This window comes from Telopea speciosissima, chromosome 4 (assembly GCF_018873765.1).
Source record: "Telopea speciosissima isolate NSW1024214 ecotype Mountain lineage chromosome 4, Tspe_v1, whole genome shotgun sequence".
Taxonomy (NCBI): domain Eukaryota; kingdom Viridiplantae; phylum Streptophyta; class Magnoliopsida; order Proteales; family Proteaceae; genus Telopea; species Telopea speciosissima.
This window is the reverse complement of record NC_057919.1, coordinates 34,831,053-34,851,721: the sequence shown is the minus strand read 5'-3', so window position 1 is coordinate 34,851,721 and position 20,669 is coordinate 34,831,053. Positions and strand designations below refer to the sequence as shown.

The following is a 20,669-nucleotide window of genomic DNA, read 5'->3' as shown; positions in this document are numbered from 1 at the left end:
TGGACACCTCATCAAATTGAATGACCAGATTGCATACCAACAAATGATAACGAACCAGGTGTTCGCTTTAGCAACGATATTCTCCTGCGACCTGTTTAATCACCAATTGGGAGTCCCCACTTATTTCTACCACTCGGGGTTCCATTGCGAGGAGGATCTTCATTCCTATAATGAGGGCCTCATATTCGGCTTGGTTGTTTGAGCATGCAAAGCCCAAGTGCACCGCTAGCTGGGTTTCCACTCCCTTCGATGACCGAATGACTATTCCCACTCCAGCTGCCTGGCTGGTGTTAGATCCATCAAATGATAGCAACCATGGGGTGATGGCGACATACGTGACTTCCTGTGCTTCGTCCTGTATTCCATCCCTGGTGATTTGGATGGGAGGATGGTCAGCCAGAAAATCAGCCAACATCTGACCCTTAACAGAATTCTGGGGAACATACTTTAGGGTGAATTCCACCAACGCCAAGGTCCCCCTCTAGTGATCGGTCGAGTAAGCATATACTTGATGACGTCGGTCTGGCATATTACTTCAACCGTTGTGGGTAATAGATATTACCGTAGCTTCAAACAAGAAAAGAATAATGTCAAGCAAAGTTTTTCCATAGCGGTATATCATTGCTCAACCTCCGTTAGAGCCTGACTGAGGTAGAAGATGGCCTGTTCGACTCTTGCTTCATTATCCTGGGCCAACAAACTCCCAATGGAATGGTCTGTGGCCAAAATGTATAATTTCAAGGGTATTCCCTTTCTTGGCGGTACCAGCACAGGCGGCTTGGCAAGGTATTCTTTGATTGCTCAAATGCCTTCTGATGATCCGTAGTCCAACAGAAATCCTCGCCTGTTTTTAATTTTAACAGCAAGGAGAATGCCTTGGTTCGGCCAGACGAGTTGGAGATGAATCGTCGAAGGAAATTAACCTGGCCGAGGAATCTTTGTAACTCCTTTTTGTTGGCGGGTGGTTTCGCTTCTTTGATGACCTTGGTTTTATTTTTGTCTACTTCGATCCCTTTCTGATGGACCAAGAACCCCAAGAAATTTCTGGCCGCCACCCCAAAAGCATACTTGAGGGGATTCATTTTGAGGCCATGGAGCCTCATCCTTTCAAACACTTTCCTTAGGTGGTTGAGGTGCTCCTCCTCGATTTTAGACTTAATCACCACTTCATCGATGTAAACCTCCGCAAACCTGCCAATCATATCATGAAAGATGGCATTCATTGCCCTTTGGTAAGTTGCACTGACGTTCTTTAGACCAAACGGCATAACGACCCACTCATAGGTTCGAAGTGCTCTTGGACAGCAGAACGCTGTCTTCGGCACATCCTCTTCTGCTCTGAACATCTGATTGTACCCTGCGTGTCCATCCATTAAGGACATTATCTAGTTCTTAGAGGCAGAGTCTACCAGCATGTCAGCTATGGGCATTGGGTATTCGTCCTTAGGAGTGGCTTTGTTGAGATCCCAAAAATTGATGCATACCCTTAGCTTGCCATTCTTTTTAACGACAGGGACAATATTAGACAACCATTCCACATATCGTGCGGGTCTTATGAATCCCGCCTTGAGCAACCGTTCTATTTCGTCCTTGACTTTTAAGACGACGTCTGGCGCCATGCGCCTGGTCAACTATTTTACTGGTCTAAATTTATCCTTGATAGGTAGCCATTGTTCAACCAGCTTTCAGTCTAAACTTGGCATCTCAGAATAATCCTAAACAAAACAATCTTTATATTCCTTTAACAAATTTATAAGCTCAATCCGGAATGACTGGTTAAGTAGATTGCTAACAAAGATGGGATGCTTATCCTCTTTCGTCTCTAAATTAATTTCTACCAACGAGTCTTGAACTCCAGCCAGGGTCTCCTCCATCTTGGGCAGCGCAAGCCGTAAATCCTCCATTCTAATTTCTGTCCTGAGTTCTGTTCCTCTTTTGGCAGTTACTTCGGCCACCACACTCTCTTCCTTTGACATCCTTCTCTCCAGGCCAGACACCGCCAGCCTTTGCAGGATGTTTATCACCGTCTTTTGGTTTGCTCTTAACATAACTTCCGTTGGCATCTGATTGCCCGTCCCTGGTGGATGGCAACCTCAGTGGTCCCGGAGTTCCCCTCATATGGAAGGTCTCCTCCATTATGGTGGCGGAAGTGATCAAGGATCCTAGTCGCCCATGTTCATCAGATCCTGCAAATTTGATGGGGCCAACCCGTCCTCTATACAAAATGGCATTGGTGTGGCTTACCTCTACAATGAAGGGCCTGCTATCGGCCGTGACTACGTTGATATCCCTTCCATCCTGCAAGAAGATGAGAATCTGGTAGAGGGACGAGGGTACACAAGTGTTGGCGTGGATCCAATCTTGCTCGAGCAAGGCATTGTAATGGGCTGAGGTACCCATGACGAAGAAAGACGTCATGGAGACACATTCACCAATCCTTAATTCTATCAGAAGGACCCCTCTTGGGTTGGTGGCCCCACCTAGGAAATTAGTTACAGACACTTCTGCCGGAATGAGGTCTGCTTCATCCTTTTCCAGTTGCTTCATCATTCTGGCCGGTAGGATGTTGACTGTGGCCCCATTATCTACTAGAACTCAAGGGATAGGCTTACCTTCCATATGTGGCACATCTACTAGAATTCAGGTATTGGCACATCTCCTTGGAGGATCTGCCTAGGACATTTGGTGTCCTTCCTTAGACTATGGGGGTGTGGACTGTACACTCGGTTTCTTTAGTAATAATGGTTCACACGCCTTCTGCCTGCTTATCTTTTTCTTCAAGGGGAACGATTTCAATGTCCATCACCCAGGACGTCATCTCTTCCAATACGTCGTCGTCCAGCTAATTTGCTTAACCTGGTTAGTACTCAAATATTCTAGGCAGGACGTAAACCATGAAAACCTGGACTTGTGTCTGAACGGACCCAAACATCATACTCACGAAGTCCGCAAAGTCGGCCTCTTCTTATTCGGCCTATTCTTCTGGCTGTTCAACCTGTTCGGTTGTGTGGTTGGCCTCCTGGCTCGAGGGCTGCTCTTTAGAGATCTCGAAGTTGCTTTCTTCAATCTTGTAGTCTGACACTTCGGACTCCTGGACTGGTTTCCCCCCCTTTGGGGTTTTTGGCCTCTTGGCTTAGCTGTGGGGCCTCCGGGTTTGGATGGTTCTTGGTCATTATTGCATCCGTGGTCTGGCCTTCCCTCGATGTCCTCTGAGAATGCCTAATGATCACCTATCTTCGCTGCCACCTTCTTCTTTGGGTCCTGGTCATTTCGGTCCACTTCGGTTCAGTTGGAAATTTGGGATGGCGGGCAACAGTCCAGTCTCCCACTTTACTGGTTTTGGCATGACTACTTTCGGTCTAATGGTGGCTTCCGTGTGGTAGCAGCCACTGGGGTCTGCTGGATATGCTGACCCTGGTTGGTCGTATGTTAGGCGTCGCCTTACTGATATCCTTCCCAAATGATCTTTGGCCAGTGGCCGTGACATATGTCTCTCTTCGTCCGGATCGTAATGAGTCCTGCTTGACTTTAGGGCCCGTGGCCATCTGCTGTCCTTGCCCCTCTGCCTTTCTTGGGACATAGATGATGGTTCCACTTCAGAGAATGGTCTGTCCCCCCTTCGTGGTTGTTCTTCGATCAATCGCTTGCAATGAGTGCAAACACCCCACTGGAAAGCCTGTGGTTCTTTGGATGCCAGAATGGCAGGCCCGTCGCTCCATTCTTTAAATGAACTGAACGGTTCCAGTCGTGACACCCTCTTTCCTTTGTTACATTCCTAGGAGGCTTCCTCTCTCCCTATAGATACCTCGTATTCCTAGGGTTGCTTTTGGGCGACTTCGGACACTTTCGTCGTCACTCTATTTGATCCAGGTACCCTTACAGCCCTTGGGGAGATCGGCACGGTCCGAGTAGGACCTGCCTTGGTTCAAAAGGGTGCGGCCTACGGGTTTAGACTACTTTTCTAGGCGATCTTGATCTATCCTATGAATTCTGGCTTCTTTGGTCTATTGGAGATAGCCGTGGGATGGCCTAGGGGTTTGGTCATTTTTGACAGATCAACACTTATCATATTAACGGGATAGGGTTCTCGTTGACTAGCATCACCCCTTTCTCCTTCTCGGGAAATTTGATTCGCCCTTTTGTGATGGCCTTTTACAAAGCATTTCGCAAAATAACACAGTTAATGGTCGTATGCGTGCGAGTACTATACCACTTACAATATTTTTGTTCTTTGAGATTATCGCATGTCGATATCTGATGGCCTGGTGGCAATTTGATCTGCTTATCCTTCAGAAGTTGATCAAAAATAAGCTCGGCCTTTGATATATCAAAGGAATATTTAACCCCAGCGTCAAAAGTCTGTTGAGGAGCCGGCCTCACCTGTTCGGGCTGCCTATCGGTCGTGGCTGTTTATTCAGAGCCTTACAAATGTAGGATTTTCCCTCAGCTATTTCTACTATGTTGACTTCGCAATCCACAAAGCCGACTGTTTTATGTTCGTCGTCCCTAGGAGTGGGTAACTGCCGACGGCGGCATCCTTGTAGTAGGTCCCGATGGAGGACGCTTTTTGCTGATCGTCCTCTCTCAATAGTGCCTCGTAAGGTGCTACCTGGACCACCAATTGTCCGAGATCTGTGAAGTTCTAGCCAGCGAATCATTTTCTAAGTTCTAGGCGTAACCTGCCAAGCGCCATTTTTGCATACTCGCTTTCATGTAAGATGGTTGGGCATTTATACTTGGCTAACTTAAAGCGGTTGACGTATTTGTCCACTGCCTCTCTTGGTTCCTGGCACATTAGGGCCAGATCCCCAATGGTGGTCTCCGGTTCAGTCCTATAGAACTATGTGTGGAAGAATTCCTCCATCTCCTGCCAACTTTGGACCGAGTTGGCTGGTAAGTGGAAATACCACGTGAAAGCCGAGCCCGTTAGTGAATTGGGGAAGAGTCTAAGTTTAATGGCATCATTCGGTCTTAGGTTTCCACACTAAACAGTAAAGCAGGCGATGTGTTCAATGGTGGACATATTATCTTCATCGAAAAACATAGTAAACTCCTGTATCTTCCAGTTCCTCCCGAGATCGATGTTGTCCAGGTAATCTGGGTAGGGCTTCTTAAAAATAGGCCGTGTGACCGGCCTATAGGCGGGATCTATGCTGCTCTGTATCAAACAGGTTAACTCATCATAATCAACTATCAGCCTGTTCCCTATGGGTGGCTTTGGGTTTGTGATCGAGCTTGGTCCTAGCCCCCATGGACCCGTTGTAGGCTATGTAACCCATGGCTGATCAGGAATATCCTCTGGGCTGGAGCCATATCCTACTCCCCTTCGGCTTGGGTTAGGAAAAGGCATCCCGGCTTGGTTCTGATTGTAGTATCCACCCAAGGGGGGATCGTTTGCCCCTGTTGCTAGGGGGTTCGGACGGGTGCTTGCCACTGGTATGGCAGTATTGATACTGGGGCCCTGTAGTGCCCCTATAGATCCAAAGGGGTCCATGGCTCCCAAAGGAACCATATTGGTTGTTGGTTGATAGACTGAGTTTGCCCCTGGCAGGGCCTGTAGGCCGGTACGGCTTGCATCCCATCCGTAGCTGAGGGATTGGTGGGGAAGAACATGGTGTTTGCAGGGGTTCCAGTTCTCGTCTGGTACAGTGGGTTCCCATATGTCATCTGTTGGTCACCTGGCACCGGAGCCTGGCTTGAACTCCCGACAAACTTGGTTTGTTGTCCGTGACCTGTCTGACCTGTGTCTATATTGGGTCCAGCAATTTGGGAGGTCGCTGCCTCAGGGAGGAGAAATCCCAAAGGCTGGACTGGACCTGGTGGGGCTTCCTGTCTTTGAGTTGCCAGGACCATGATGAGTTGGTCGAGGCGAGTATCCTGACTGCTAATGAAGCGGTCAAAGTGAGCCTGCTGGTTCTTAGCGGCCTGGTTTTGCGTGTGGATTAGGTGGTGGATATCCTCCGCAACCGGTCTAATGGCAGTCACTAGGTGTCTCATGTCTGCAGACATAGATTCAAGTTTATTATGCATAGTAGTTGCGAACTGATGCGATAACTCCTCGCTACTTCCGGTGTCCTGAGATTCAGAACCCTCGATCTCCTGTCTGTCTTTGGCGGCCAAGGATTCACCATGTCGTCTTCGATGACCACTTCCTTCCTGTTGTAGGTCTTTGTTGCTTTCTTCTTTGGTCCCATTATAATACCTGAGTCTATGAGGGTCCCACCGGGCATGCCAAAATGTGTTGGTGAAAGAACTATCCAACACTCTCACAAAATGGCGTGGGGGTAAAATAGGTGCAGGGCATGCTAGAACCTTTGACGCAGGCTCAAACGAGCTGGGATTTGCCTATCTGACTTTCAGCTAGGGAATCTTGGGTTCCCTCGTGCCTGAGTAGCTCTAAGGACCTTTGGGTTAGACTTTAAAGGTATTGGTCTCGATGGGATTCTTAACAACAAAGCGCATGATTGTTAACAGGAACTTATATGATATGCAAAAGACAAACACAGAAATTGAATAAACTGATTGAATAATGGAAAGTAAACAAGCCAATATCAGATCATACCATTCTATTGAGGGGGATGAACTCCTGATTCCTCCCAATGGCTAATCTGTTGACTGTAATGTACACTTCCCAGAAGAGAAATAAAACAAAATGAAGAACTAACAAGTAAATGCTGAAAGATAAATGATAAAAGTAATGTGTTGAGTTGTTGTGTGTGTCCATGCACGACAGCTCCCTTGGCTTTTATAGATGGACCCAACAAAGACTTTGCCTGGCGGTTGCAGCCGCCATTCCCTTTAGTGGCCTTCGTGCCCTATCCCCTCTGCTTGCCACATGGCCCCTTGCTGAGGCATTTTACTGATCATGCCCCTTTGTCTATGTTGTTGTGGACGTGGTGGGCCTTATCCCTACGCTGGGAAATAGGGAGCACTACTCCCTCCTAGGCGGTTTTCTCTCAACCATTCCCTTTGACCTGGTCAGCCTATGCCACCCTCATCTGATGATGTGTCAGGCCCATTATCGAGCGTGAAACGAGTCCCAACAGTTCCTTAATGTTTCTTCAGTGTTCTTAAAGGAGACTTTTGAAGGCTACACTCATCAAACTTTCAGAGGAGAAAGTGAGTGATAGATTTTCTTTGCGGCCTACTTCCTCATGAGTATTTACAGTCAAATCTGTTTGGGAGGAAGTAAGACTAAAGAACCCACAGATCCCCTGGTGTTCGGTCTTATGGGATTCCAAATTTCTGCCTAGATTCTCAATCTTTGGATAGTTTGTTTCAGGGAAAATTTCCAACTGATGGCCTTTTGAAAGTTATTGATCACATGGTGTCGAGATGTGATATTACCAGGTTTACATTGAGGGGAGTGAATCAAGATCACAAAATTTCTCCAAAATATTCCCAACGAACGTTGCAACTCACCTTTGGTATTCCCAACAATGATGGCATAGTATCAATCAACACTGACGTAACAACACACATAATGTAACCTTATTGATGATCTCACTGCACACACGTAAACATGAACAACCACAAACACTGTTACACTGGCACAAACACCATTTTCCAGGGGCAGATCAATCTTACTAGTCTACAATTTTGTATGCCCTCCTACCTTGCAACTATAATTGACCAGGCCAACCGGGAAGTTCACACTCATCCTCAACCAATGTAATCACACTGATGACTGTCTCCTCAAATTCGTAGGATTCGATTGAACTGTACTACGATCTTCAAAACAGTCAATCAATCATCAAAAACCCTTTACCACAAAAAAAATATGGTTTTTCAACTTAAGAATACCTCTCCCTAGGTATTCCCAAACTTAAAAGCGTCTCCAGAGGCAAATCAATACATTGCACACTTCTCCCTGTGCACAATGAACGAGAAAATCACCATTGAAGTATTCTTTGTGAAAACAGTTATTTCTGTGAAGTTTTCTTCGTTTTTCTCTTTACATGGATGTTCCTCTCGTTTCTGTGAGTGCACCACACTTTGTGGATCACAAAATGGAGTTAAAATGAGAAAGTTATCTCAGTTTTGGTGAAACCCTGCAAACCAGGGGTATTTCGGTACATTTATTCATGACATTCCAAAGTGCACAAGTCAAAGGCATAGCATTTTGTCATGTAACGAAATCTGTCGAGCTCAATTTGAACCGTTGGATGAAACTCTAAAATGCACGTGCAAGATTCATCGGATAGGAATCTTTTCTACACTATAGTAGGATTACAGGCGCCTCCGTGGTCCTCTTTACCATAGACTGTACAATCAGATTCTAAAAGGGTGACGAATTTATGATTGTCAGATTGAGTTAGTTCCGTGTACTGGAGATCAGGCGCTAATTCTATGTGATGTCGTTGTAACAATTTTTAGTACACAACCAATCTAAAACATTAAAAATAGAATCTATATCATACTCTCCTGTATACACGATACATTGGATCTCCTCTATCACAGTTCTGCTTTCGTGTAGGTTTGATGTATTGAGGGTCTATGTACTCACCAAATAAGAGACTAGCCGATAGAATCTTTTGCGACATTTTAACCTTGTGCCTTTGTGCGCCTTAACAACAGCTTTAAAAAAAGAATATTCTAGATTAGAAGCTCGTCTGAAGGCTGAAATACTGCTGACCCAGTCAACTGTGTCCCGTACCAATAAGGCAATAACTGTTTAGCTAGTTGGTGAGCTGTGGTGCGCTTTATGCCCATGCTCACCAAGAGGTCTTGAGTTCGAGTCTCTTGGCTGGTATCTTATCCCCTTCTCGGTTCGATCCCCCCCCCTTCTATCAACTATATATGTAAAAGCTCCCAATTAACCAAAAAAAAAACACAGTCCCAATGTATGATAGTTACACAAAAATAGGTCTTCCCAACGTATAAATGAGCCCGAAATAGAACCGTTCACTTTCAACAAGATTTTACCTCGAATTTTGATCCAAGCCTAGAATTAAAAAATGTTCAGAACTCTGTGAGCTACTGGAATACACATCTATTTGCAAGAAAAACTTCCATTAGTTGCCTTAAATTTGTCCACTCTTCCAACTTGCTCCGATTCTGTGCAATCACACGGGAATCACCATACCTTCTCTGTCCAAGATCCAAATGATGCGAATCCAATTGCGTTAGAATAATGACTTGATGAGATACACGCTTCATGTAGAACTTGTCTAATTATTCCATTAAGCATTTCGAAATTACCTCCGACCATACTGCCACTATGTGAACCTACGAAATAGACACTTTTATTGTACGGGGCCTTCATCTATTGCCTCCACCTTCTACCAAACACTATATAAACATATAATATACTACGAAATACTAAAAATGCCTGACATACATTCGTGGAAAGCTCTGTAACACTGCCAAACCTTATTTACATCAAAATTGACATATCTGCATTGCGAACTCACTGTCTGCCATTACCAGAGCTGTCACAACAAATGTGCATCATCCATACACCTCCAGATGCGAATTGTGCCCTTGTGATATGGAGTCGGCTTCTCACTTGTTTTGGGATTGCATCTATTCGCTCTTGGATTGGCGTCATTTTTTGGAATGCTTTTGGCATTCCTTCGTTAGAGCATGGTTCAATTTTTGAGCTTCTCAGTTGGTGGAAGAAAAAAGCTAGAAGGATTTATTTTGATCCCTTATCAGAACTGGTGGGAGAGAAATTACAGACAATTTGAAGGCTGACTCTGTCCCACTTAATTTATATGTAATCAGATCTCACGGAACTTGAGAGATATAGAAGGCCGGTGTCATAAAGGGAGCTATTTGTTCTATGGAAGATCTTCTAAGCTCTAGAAGACTTAATATTAGTTTTCGGCCCAGGCCGAGTAGTAAAATCTTGGAGGTTTTTCGGTGTAGCCCGAGTGTGGATTGAGTGAGCTCGTCCTGCTTGGACTTTGGAGAATCATCAATGATCTCCACGTGGCGCCACTTATCCCAAAACCAAGTAGTGTGGGTCTTGGGAGTCCCAGGTTACTCCCCAATCAGAGAGGTAATCCTCCTCTCGTTATTTGCCCATCCTGCAGGACGGGAGCTGATGGGCTACTTGCTGTATTCCAGCCCGTGGATATGTAAAAAAAGAAAAGGGGTGATGGACATGTCCCCATAACTAAGGTGGAAATTAGGGTTTGATGGTTACCACCTCTCCACCAATAATACAGATCGTCTACGGCCCAGATGCCCGTAGCAGCCTGTGCGGCATAGGTTGGGCCGCACGCGCAATGACCGCCTTACCTCTTTTCCAATACTTTGCCCGAGCGGGGATAAGGCCGGTGCAGACTGGGCCGCTCGCACAATGACCGCCTTACCCCTTGCTCAGCGCCTTGCTCGAGCGGCGATAAGGCGATCATTGCGCGTGCGGCCCTATCACGTCACACCGGCTGCTATGGGCAGCTGGGCCGTAGGAGATCTGGATCCCTCCACCAAAGCATAGTATAAATCTAAGTCGCAGTTGCACGCCTACAACTGGATGAAATCCTCGAAACCTGCCTCCTTGATGATAGTCTAAAAAAATGGGCGAAGGTCCTTCTACCACAATAAGACCATATCATAGGATCCGTATTTCTTGAATCTTTTAATGACTTGCAAAAAAATCCAAATGAAAATAAAAATAGGCAATTGGAAACACAAAAAGGCACCCCATTACAAATGGCAAGCATTCAAGTCATAGCCCATGGGATGTTCAAATAAATTTTGGAAAGGGTTACATAATGTGTTGTATTATTATTTTGTAAAAGCAATTTTTGAGTCAAAGTGTTACTTCAAAAAAACACCTTTTCAATGTGAGTCAAACTTTCAAAATTTTGTGACTTTTGTTCTTCCCTCCTTTTTATTTCCCTCCAATATTATGTTTAAATTTGTTGTGCTCTCTTGTGTGCAAGAAACAATAATTGAGCTTAAGAATATTCCTACATTGGTTGTGGGAGAGTTACTTGAGGGGTATATATATAGGATTGTTCCTTAACGTGTGAGTCCTTTAGAGAGGTGATCACCCTACTCTCTAGTGTGTGGGGGGGTCCTTGGGGTGGTTTTGAATCGCGCATGTGCCGAGTCGGGCTGGGCTATGGCCGAGGCCGAGGTCAGAGTGTGGATGTGGGTGTGGGCAAAACCTTATAGGAGTTTTGCACTTTTGAGTTTTAATGTTTTATTTAAAACTTGGTTTGGTTCACCCCCATGGTTCATCTATACGGTTGAACCATACGTGTCTATTCATACATGTATATGAATAGTTACACCCCTCCCTGTACGTGGAGGTATACATACGGTCACATCTCCCTTGTAAGAGTTACACCCCTGTACGTATATCACCTATATTCATATGGATGTATCCCTTCATGAAAGGGTACTCCAGCATTATATATACACCATGTCATGCCTGCATTTCATATACACAACAGAAACGTATTGTCTCTGCAACAGTCCGTTCTAGAGACAAGTACTTACTGTATTTTTGTTTAAGTAATAAGAGGCTTGTATAGCCATTTGGTATCCATAGTACTCGTATTAGGTTCTGCAACCTATACGTTAAGGAGTTGTATTTATCTTAGAGGGTAAGATGCAAGGTCAACCCCATTGCAGAAGAGGGGGCATCTAAATCCTTAAGGAAAGTATCTTTCAGATACGACTCAACTCGGTTGTTCATGCTTCTTCCTTTCTGGTTCGTTTCACTTTGCAACTATTGTGTGATAACAGGTATTTTTCTATTTCTATATACCTGATTAGTCTTACAGTATATGCCTTGTACAACAATACTTAAGGATTTAGAATTTATTTGGCTTTTTTCTTGTGTAAGACTATGGCTGAGAATAATATTGTGGATCCTACTACTACTGTGGACCTTCCTCCTACTGCTGCCGCTGCCCAAAGTACTGCTGCTACCATACAACCGAGTATGGAGAAACTGAGAATAGTCTCTGAGTTTGATAAGATAGCACAGTTCACCGGGCAGAATTTTAACGGTGGAAGCAGATGATGCTATTTGCATTAACGCAAATAGGGGTGGCATTTGCATTGACTGATCCCAAGCCTCCGGATAGTGAGGATATTGATCTCGATATGAAGAGGGTTGCTTGGATCAAAGCAGACTTTCAATGCAAAAACAGGATTCTGAATGCTCTGTTGAATGAATTGTACAATGTTTATAATTCCTTTGATCATGCCTACATGATTTGGAATGCTCTTGTCAACAAATATACTCTGGAAGATGTTGGTTTAAAGAAGTATGTGGTGTCAAATTTTTTGAACTTCCAGATGACTGAAGGTGAAACCATTTCTTCTCAAGTAGACAAATTCCAAGTTATGGTTGGGAATTTGGCTAAAGAGAACATGATTTTACCAGATTTGTTTGTCACAAGTTCTTTGATTGATAAACTACCTAACTCTTGGAAGGATTTCAAAACTACTATGAAACACAAGAGGAAGGACTAGTCTTTTGATCAGGTGGTAGTTCACATCAAAATAGAGGAATGGAACCGCATCAAGGACAAAGGTGAAAAGCCCATTGGATACATTCGATCCAATGCTAATCTGGTGGAAACAGAGAAGAAACCAAGTCTCAAGAGGAAAGGCAATCCTGTTCAGAAGACTTCAAACTCAAAGAGGAAGAAAGGAAATTGCTTCAAATGCGGCAAGCCGGGTCACTTCAAGAAATTGCTTCAATCTTGCTGAAGAGGAAGTCTTTGCAGCGATGATAACCGAAGTATTTTTGGTTGAAAAACCTAATGACTGGATAATAGACACAGGTGCTACGAGGCACATCTGTGGGGACTGAAACTCTTTTTTGAGTTATTCTATTTTAGATGATAAGGTCTATATGGGCAACTCCCAGTCATCCAAGGTTATCGACAAAGGAAAAATAACATTGAAGCTCTCTTTTGGAAAGACACTTGTCTTGGACAATGTGCTGCATGTGCCAGAAATTAGACGCAATCTTATTTCAGGGCCACTTCTCAACAAGGCAGGCATGAAGTTAGTTTTTGAGTCTGACAAGCTTGTAGTTCTGAAAAATGATGTATTGTAGGCAAGGGGTATCTTAGTAATGATTTATTTGTATTGAGTGTTTCTAAAGTAATAAAAGATAAGCCAAGTGCTTCTTCTGCTTACTTTATTGATTATTATGATTTATGGCATAGTAGATTAGGTCACTGCAATGCATCTTACATTTCTTATATGTATAAGAAAGGCTTAATAGACAATCATATTAAGCAACCATTAACAAAGTATCCCACATGTATGGAAGCAAAATTCACTAAAAGTCCACATAGGTCAATGGAACGACAAAGTGGCCTTCTTGATTTGGTGCATAGTGATCTTTGTGACTATAAGTCACTTGAATCTAGAGGAGGCAAAAAATATGTTATTGCATTCATAGATGCCCACTCTAGATTCACCATGATTTACCTTCTTAAGTCTAAGGATGAAGCAAGTAATGCTTTTATATCCTATAAGGCAGAGGTGGAAAATCAATTAGGGAGGAAAGTGAAAAGGCTTAGAACTGATAGAGGTACTAAATACTCTAATCTTACTCAGTTTTGTGAGGAATATGGTATTATTCATGAGACCACCGCCCCTTATCAACTTGAGTCTAATGGGGTGCCAGAAAGGAAAAATCGAACATTGAAGGAAATGATGAATTCAATGCTCATAAGCTCAGGGTTACCCCTAGACATGTGGGGGGATGCCATTTTATCGACATGTTACATTTTAAATAGAGTTCCGCACAAGAAAACGGGATTGTTACCCTTTGAATTATGGTATGGAAGAAAATCTACCATAAAGCACTTATGGGTATGGGGTTGTCTAGCCAAAGTGACTATACCAGAACCAAAGAAAAGGAAATTAGGACCAAAGACATGTGATTGTGTTTTTGTTGGATATGCAGCGCACAGTACTGCATATCAATTTATGGTTATTAAAATCATAGATGATGTATTTGAAGAAAATGACATCATTGAGTCAAGGGATGCAGAATTCTTTGAGAATGTATTTCCTCTTAAGTCTAATCTACTAAAAAGTAAAGTTGATAGTAGTGTATCATCTTTTGGACAAAAAGTGTCAAAGAAAATTGAGCCTATATCTAGTGATTCAAGTCAATTATGAAAAAGTAAAAGGCAAAAGAAGGTTACTTTTTTGGATGGTGATTGGGTTGTCTATCTTTTAGACAATGATCCTTTATCGTATAAAGAAGCGATCGCATCTTTAGATGTCGTGTTCTGGAAAGAGGCCATCAAAAGTGAACTAGATTCCATTCTAGCCAATCACACATGGATATTAGTTGACTTACCTAAAGGTTCCAAAGTATTGGACACTAAGTGGATATTTTGAAAGAAATTGAAACCAGATGGATCACTAGATAAGTTTAAAGCCAGTTTAGTAGTAAAAGGCTTTAGACAAAAGAAGAATATAGATTACTTTGACACATTTGCTTCGATAGCAAGAATAACTACTATATGAGTAATGATGGCTGTTGCATCTATGTATAATTTGGTTATACACCAAATGGACGTGAAAACAACGTTTCTAAATGGCGACTTGGTAGAAGAAATATACATTAAGCAACCGGAAGGTTATGTTGTGCTTGGACAAGAACATAAGATGTGTAAGTTGGTTAGATCACTTTATGGACTAAAACAAGCTCGAAAATAGTGGCATGAAAAACTTGATTCGGTACTTGTATCGAATGGTTTTCTCATAAATGATGCTGATGGGTGCTTGTATAGCAAGTTCTATAAAGGCAAATGTGTGTTCATCGTACTTTATATAGATGACATATTGATAATGGGAACAAGTTTAGACATTGTAAAGCAAACTAAAGGTTTCTTAATGTCTAAGTTTGATACAAAGGACATGGAGGAGGCTGATGTAATTCTTAGAATTAAGATCATCAGAAAAGAAAAGGAGATTATATTAGCCCAATCCCATTATGTCAAAAACATACTAAAGAAGTATGATTATTATGATTTATCACCGGTTAAAACACCTTTGGATATTAATTGTTTTTTACAAAAGAATTTGGGGGAACCTGTCTCCCAAAAGAAATATTCACAAATTATTGGTTCAGTTACATATCTAATGAACTGCACCAAATCAGATATCGCTTTAGCAAGTAGGAAATTGAGTCAATACACTCATAATCCAAATATAGAGCATTGGCATGCCATGACAAGACTATTGCGATATTTAAAGGGAACGATAGACTATGGTCTACACTATAGCGGAAAATCAATCGTGTTAGAGGGCTATTGTGATGCTAACTAGATTTCGGATACCAAAGAAACGTTAGCAACTAGTGGATATGTTTTCACACTAGGAGGTGGAGCAATTTCATAGAAATCGATAAAGCAATCCTGAGGAATAGGATCCACCATGGAAGCTGAGTTTATAGCTTTGAAAAAGGCGGGAACTGAAGCAGAGTGGCTCAAAACTTTGATGACAGATATTCCATTGTGGCCAAAACCTTTGCCTTCGATATCACTTCATTGTGATAATCAAGCGGCAATAGCTAAAGCTAAGAATAAAATGTACAATGGAAAGAAGCTCCACATCTGCCTAAGACATAATTTTGTACAGCAGTATATTAATGAAGGAACAATAGCTATTGATTTTGTGAAATCTGAAAGTAATTTAGCTGATGTTTTCACAAAATCGTTACCTACAAAAATAATTCATGATTCATCTAAGGGAAATGAGCTTAAAGCCTGTGACATAGGTCATGTGATGGACACCCAACCTATGTGAAAAGATAAATTCCTGAATTAGATTCAAAGGGTACAAACGAAGTCACTAGATGACCTGTCTAGTACTACTACATTTTAGCTTATTATAAGTAGATAGAAAAGTAGTACCACCACAAAGAAAGGAGGATGAGTTTTATAGACTCTTAATCAAGTCGGATCTCATGTAATGTGGGAGTGTGTTAACTGTGGTGCACACTATGGACTGACCTAAATAGATGTAGGAGGTGAGGCCGCTTGCCGATGAGAGTTTTATAGGCGAATTCTCTAAACATCTATGAGACCAAGATAGGGGACAAGGCCAGTTAAAAAATGTCCATCTTTATAAAGGGATATCACAAACGGTTGACTAGTAGGATGTGGCTGGTGAACTAGTTGGCTACACAGATGAGGAAAGGTTCAAGAAGTCTGACTTCATCCATACTCCGTAGCGTAGTTCATCAGACCTAGTGTAGGTTCAAGTCCTGAAGACATCTGCAACGATGTGTCTTAGTATGTCTAATATATTTATCACTCGTTATGTATCAATAATTTGAAACTTGTGGGAGAATTGTTGTATTATTATTTTGTAAAAGCACTTTTTGAGTCAAAGTGTTAGTTCAAAAAAGCACCTTTTCAATGTGAGTCAAAGTTTCAAAATTTTGTGACTTTTGTTCTTCCCTCCTTTTTATTTCCCTCCAATATTTTGTTTGAATTTGTTGTACTCTCTTGTGTGCAAGAGACAATAATTGAGCTCAAGAATAGTCCCACATTGGTTGTGGGAGAGTTACTTGAGGGGTATATATATAGGATTGTTTCCTTAAGGTGTGAGCCCTTTGGAGAGGTGATCACCCTACTCTCTAGTGTGTGGGGGGGGTCCTTGGGGTGCTTTTGAATCATGCGTGCGCGCGTCAAGCCGAGCCGAGCTGGGCCGACCCAGGCTAGGTCGGGCCGTGGCCGAAGCTGAGGCCGAGGTCGGGGTCGGGGTGTGGGTGTGGGTGTGGAAAAAACCTTATAGGAGTTTTGAACTTTTGAGTTTTAATGTTTTATTTAAAACTCGGTTTGGTTCACCCCCGTGGTTCATCTATACGGTTGAACCATACGTCTCTATTCGTACATGTATATGAATAGTTACGCCCCCTCCCTGTACGTGGAGGTATACATACGGTCACACCTCCCTTGTAAGAATTACACCCCTATACGTATATCACCTGTATTCATACGGATGTATCCCTTCATGAAAGGGTACTCCAGCAATATATATACACCATGTCATGCCTGCATTTCATATACACAACAGAAACGTATTGTCTCTGCAACAGTCTATTCTAGAGACAGGTACTTACTGTATTTTCGTTTAAGTAATAAGAGGCTTGTATAGCCGTTTGGTATCCACAGCACTCATATTAGGTTCTGCAACCTATACGTTTAGGAGTTGTATTTATCTTGGAGGATAAGATGCAAGATCAACCCCGTTGCAGAAGAGGGGGCATCTAAATCCTTAAGGAAAGTATCTTTTAGATACGACTCAACTCGGTTGTTCGTGCTTCTTCCTTTCTAGTTCGTTTCACTCTGCAACTGTTGTGCGATAACAGGTATTTTTCTATTTCTGTATACCTGATTAGTCTTACAGTATATGCCTTGTACAACATAATGACCCAAGAATCATATCCAGAAACAAAAAAAAAAAACTTTGGGTCACAAACAAAAAAAAAAAAAAACCCTTTTCAGGCATCTTGCTTCACAACATGGTATGCACAAAATGTCATTTTATTCTCCAAAATAAAAAGGAAAGCAAGAAAAGAAAGATAGAACCACTTACATCGTCGTCATACCAATCAGCCTGTGTGTTGTTGTTTGAATCATAATCCTCATCACTCCACTCATCGGTACAATGCACAGGAGCAGCAGGAGTCTCAGCTGGTTCTAGTTCGAGCCCCCGAATAGTGATGTTCCCTCTCTGGTGTTTGGAATGCCTCTCAAAGGGAATGGTCTAAACTATCAGTCTCTTTTTTTTTTTTGTTTTTTGTAAAGTATCAGTCTCTTCTTCCCTTTATCTTTGGGAGTGTTACGACAAAACTCAAAAACAAAAATTCTCTAAAACCTAATGTTCAAGTGTAATGGTTATAAAAAAATAAGGGGAAAGAGAAATTGGACTAGGAGAGTATATATATTTCCCAAACCATGTGCAAAGTGTGTTTAGATTGAACTCTAAGAGTTTCAAGGGAGTTTGAGTGTCTAAGGGAGAGGAATGGAAGAAAAATTAGCTAAAATGATGGTCTAAACCCTTTGCATTCCAGGTTTAAACATGGAGAAGGCAGAATGTCTTCCCGCATGAGGTGGCTCAAAAGTGACCCTGGATGGCACATTTGAAATCGACGATGTTGTTTACAGCTTGCACGCCGCCATTACACATGCAAACGACGTCGACAATTCTAAATTTGGAGCTGGCACATTTATTTTCAAGTCGTGGAGACCTTGGTGGGGTCCATTTTGTATAAAACCACCCACAAGTAGTCCTAAGGGTCATAATATGGTCTCTAGCCATTGGCAAGCCCGAAAGGACACAAATTGGAGATAAATTGTGGCCAATTACATCAGAATAATCACCACCTGGTCAGAAGAATTATTAGAGTCAACAATTCCGTTATTCCACAGAGTATCCCTAGGTCAAAGGCAACCAGCAGAAATATTTGTTGGAACAAGTAGATGATTCATTTATACATCCAATAATGACATAGGCTTATTGCAATCCCAAGGGGAACAAGTTAATTCCCCAGTTGGAATTACAATCTTGACTACGCCAATAAAATCCCCATTGGTTGGTGACATGGACAACCCTAGTTGACCAGGGACAGGTTCACACCTTCATAAGCTGACAACCAGCTTCATTCATCTCCAGCGGTGCAACAGTACGGACCCAATGTGGTCTCATTCTAGATAGAGCAGCCTTACAGCTCAATCTTCAATAATTATGTTCTCGTCAATTTTCCTTCGTGGAGTTTTCATAGTTTTGATCCCCCCTAGAGTCTATTGGAAATTGTTCATTCAAGAATCTCACATTCCCGAGTTATTCACAACTAAGTTTTAATGATAACAAAACTCAAATGTATTTAACATGTATGCAAAGTTTTGTAATTACTCATTGATATAAGAAAGAAATCAAAGCACTATTCTATTGGAGTAACAAGACTTGAAGACAAATTAAGATCATGGTTTATGAAGTCAAGTCAAGTCATGTCAAATCAGCTTATCAAGTTAAGCAAAGGCAAAGCTTTAAGACAAGATACAAGATTGAAGCCAAGTGAAAAGACAAGACACGCTTGAAGACTAAAGACAAAGTTTCAAGAGGCTTGTGCGCACCTAGATTATTTTAGAACACTTGTACACACATTTGCATTACATACTTGTATGGCATACTTGCATACCCACACGAGCATAAACTTAGATAGACTCTAGGAGATTTCAAAGGACCCCTAAAAGGCCAAAAATATGTTAAAAGATCTTTGGTATAAAAGCCTCAAAAGTAGGGGTGTCAATAATGCCCGGTTGGCCCGAACCCACCCTGAGCCCGGCCTGGACCCGACCCTGATCTGTCAACCCAAAGGGTGGGTTAGGGTTGAGTTTTGTCTGACCCTGGCAGGTTCGGGTCGGGTTCGGGATAAGACCTCAAGCTTAGCCTGGCCCGGCCCAGACCCGACCTTGTATTAGTTATAAGTATATATATAATGTAATAATGTATATATTATAATGGAAAAGACAGAAAAGCCCATAAGAGATGGCAAAACCAGTAAACCCTAAATCCCTTTTCAGTTTTTCACTCTTCATCCACATCCCTTAAGGGAGAAACCGAGAAAAGCCGCCGCTCGTGTCTTCCTCTTCCTCTTTCCCTGCTTCGATTCTCTTGACGATCAAGCTTCAGTCTCTTGACACAAGTACGTTTGTTTTCCTCTTCTGTTGTGCCTTTCCATCTTCCTTTCTAATCTATTTAGCAAAATATGGAAAAAGACTTTAAAATCGGACTGTAAGCTAGACAAATGATCCATGTCATTCCCCAATGATCATGCCTAAATCCTTATTTCTTTTCCCCAATCCAGCAAAACCCATCAAACACCAAAGCAATATCATGTAAGTTAGTACTGAATGGAGCACTAAAGATGGAAAGGGAAGATCATGAATTATTTACTTTAGAAGTCCATAACAATCTTTGCAAGCAGCTATTACAAAGGCTTCAACAGAAAGACAAACACTTCAGATCATTTTTTAACAGTATTTTATTAGAGGGAATCACTTTGTAGATCGATACTTAGTAATGTACCATAATATATAAGATGAACATTTCTTGCATATAGAACTTGTAGAAGTCCCTGCCCCTTTAAGAAGAACAGAGGTAGGGAGTAGAGAGATTTCTAAAATACCCTCTCATGTTAATCATTAATTTAAAGCACTCTCTTTAATACTTCCAACAGTAAAGGATAAGCTGTGACCTAAGGAAGGTGACCTTTTGTCTTCAATATCTCAACCTTTGTGTCATCACCAAGCTTATGTTTCATATACTCTACAACTGAGATTGGAACAACAAAGTCCTTTCAGATTGGATGATGGTGCAAGGTATCTTAACATGTCTCAACATCCATCTAATTCTTCTTGAAAGAATTTTTTTTCCTATGGTTTTACTGTACTTCTTTGTGATCTCTTCAAGGGAAATATCATCTTTTTCCTAGCTATTAGCATTCTAATGCTTGTTCTAATTGTCAAAAAACAGGATCGGTGGATCTGGGTTAGACCTTAGGAGTAAAGAAAGGTTACTTTTCAGGTTTTTGTATATATATCTTTGATGTAGATTTATCATTTATATGGATGTATTCTCAATCCTATCAATTAGGGTTAGGGTCAAGATAGGGTCAAGACAGGGTCAATCAGGGCCAACTTGACCTTGCCCGACCC

The 20,669-nt window shown here is 42.1% G+C and overlaps 1 long non-coding RNA gene across 1 annotated transcript; it reads right to left on the bottom strand.

Annotated features, from left to right (window-relative positions):
- Positions 1 to 8,506: 8,506 nt before the first annotated feature.
- LOC122657947 lies at positions 8,507 to 20,298 on the bottom strand. Its single transcript, XR_006332391.1, has 3 exons — positions 20,109 to 20,298; positions 19,967 to 19,971; positions 8,507 to 8,517 (listed from the first exon to the last, which is right to left on the bottom strand). It is a non-coding gene; the product is annotated as an uncharacterized LOC122657947 (long non-coding RNA).
- Between the last annotated feature and the right edge of the window lie 371 nt (positions 20,299 to 20,669).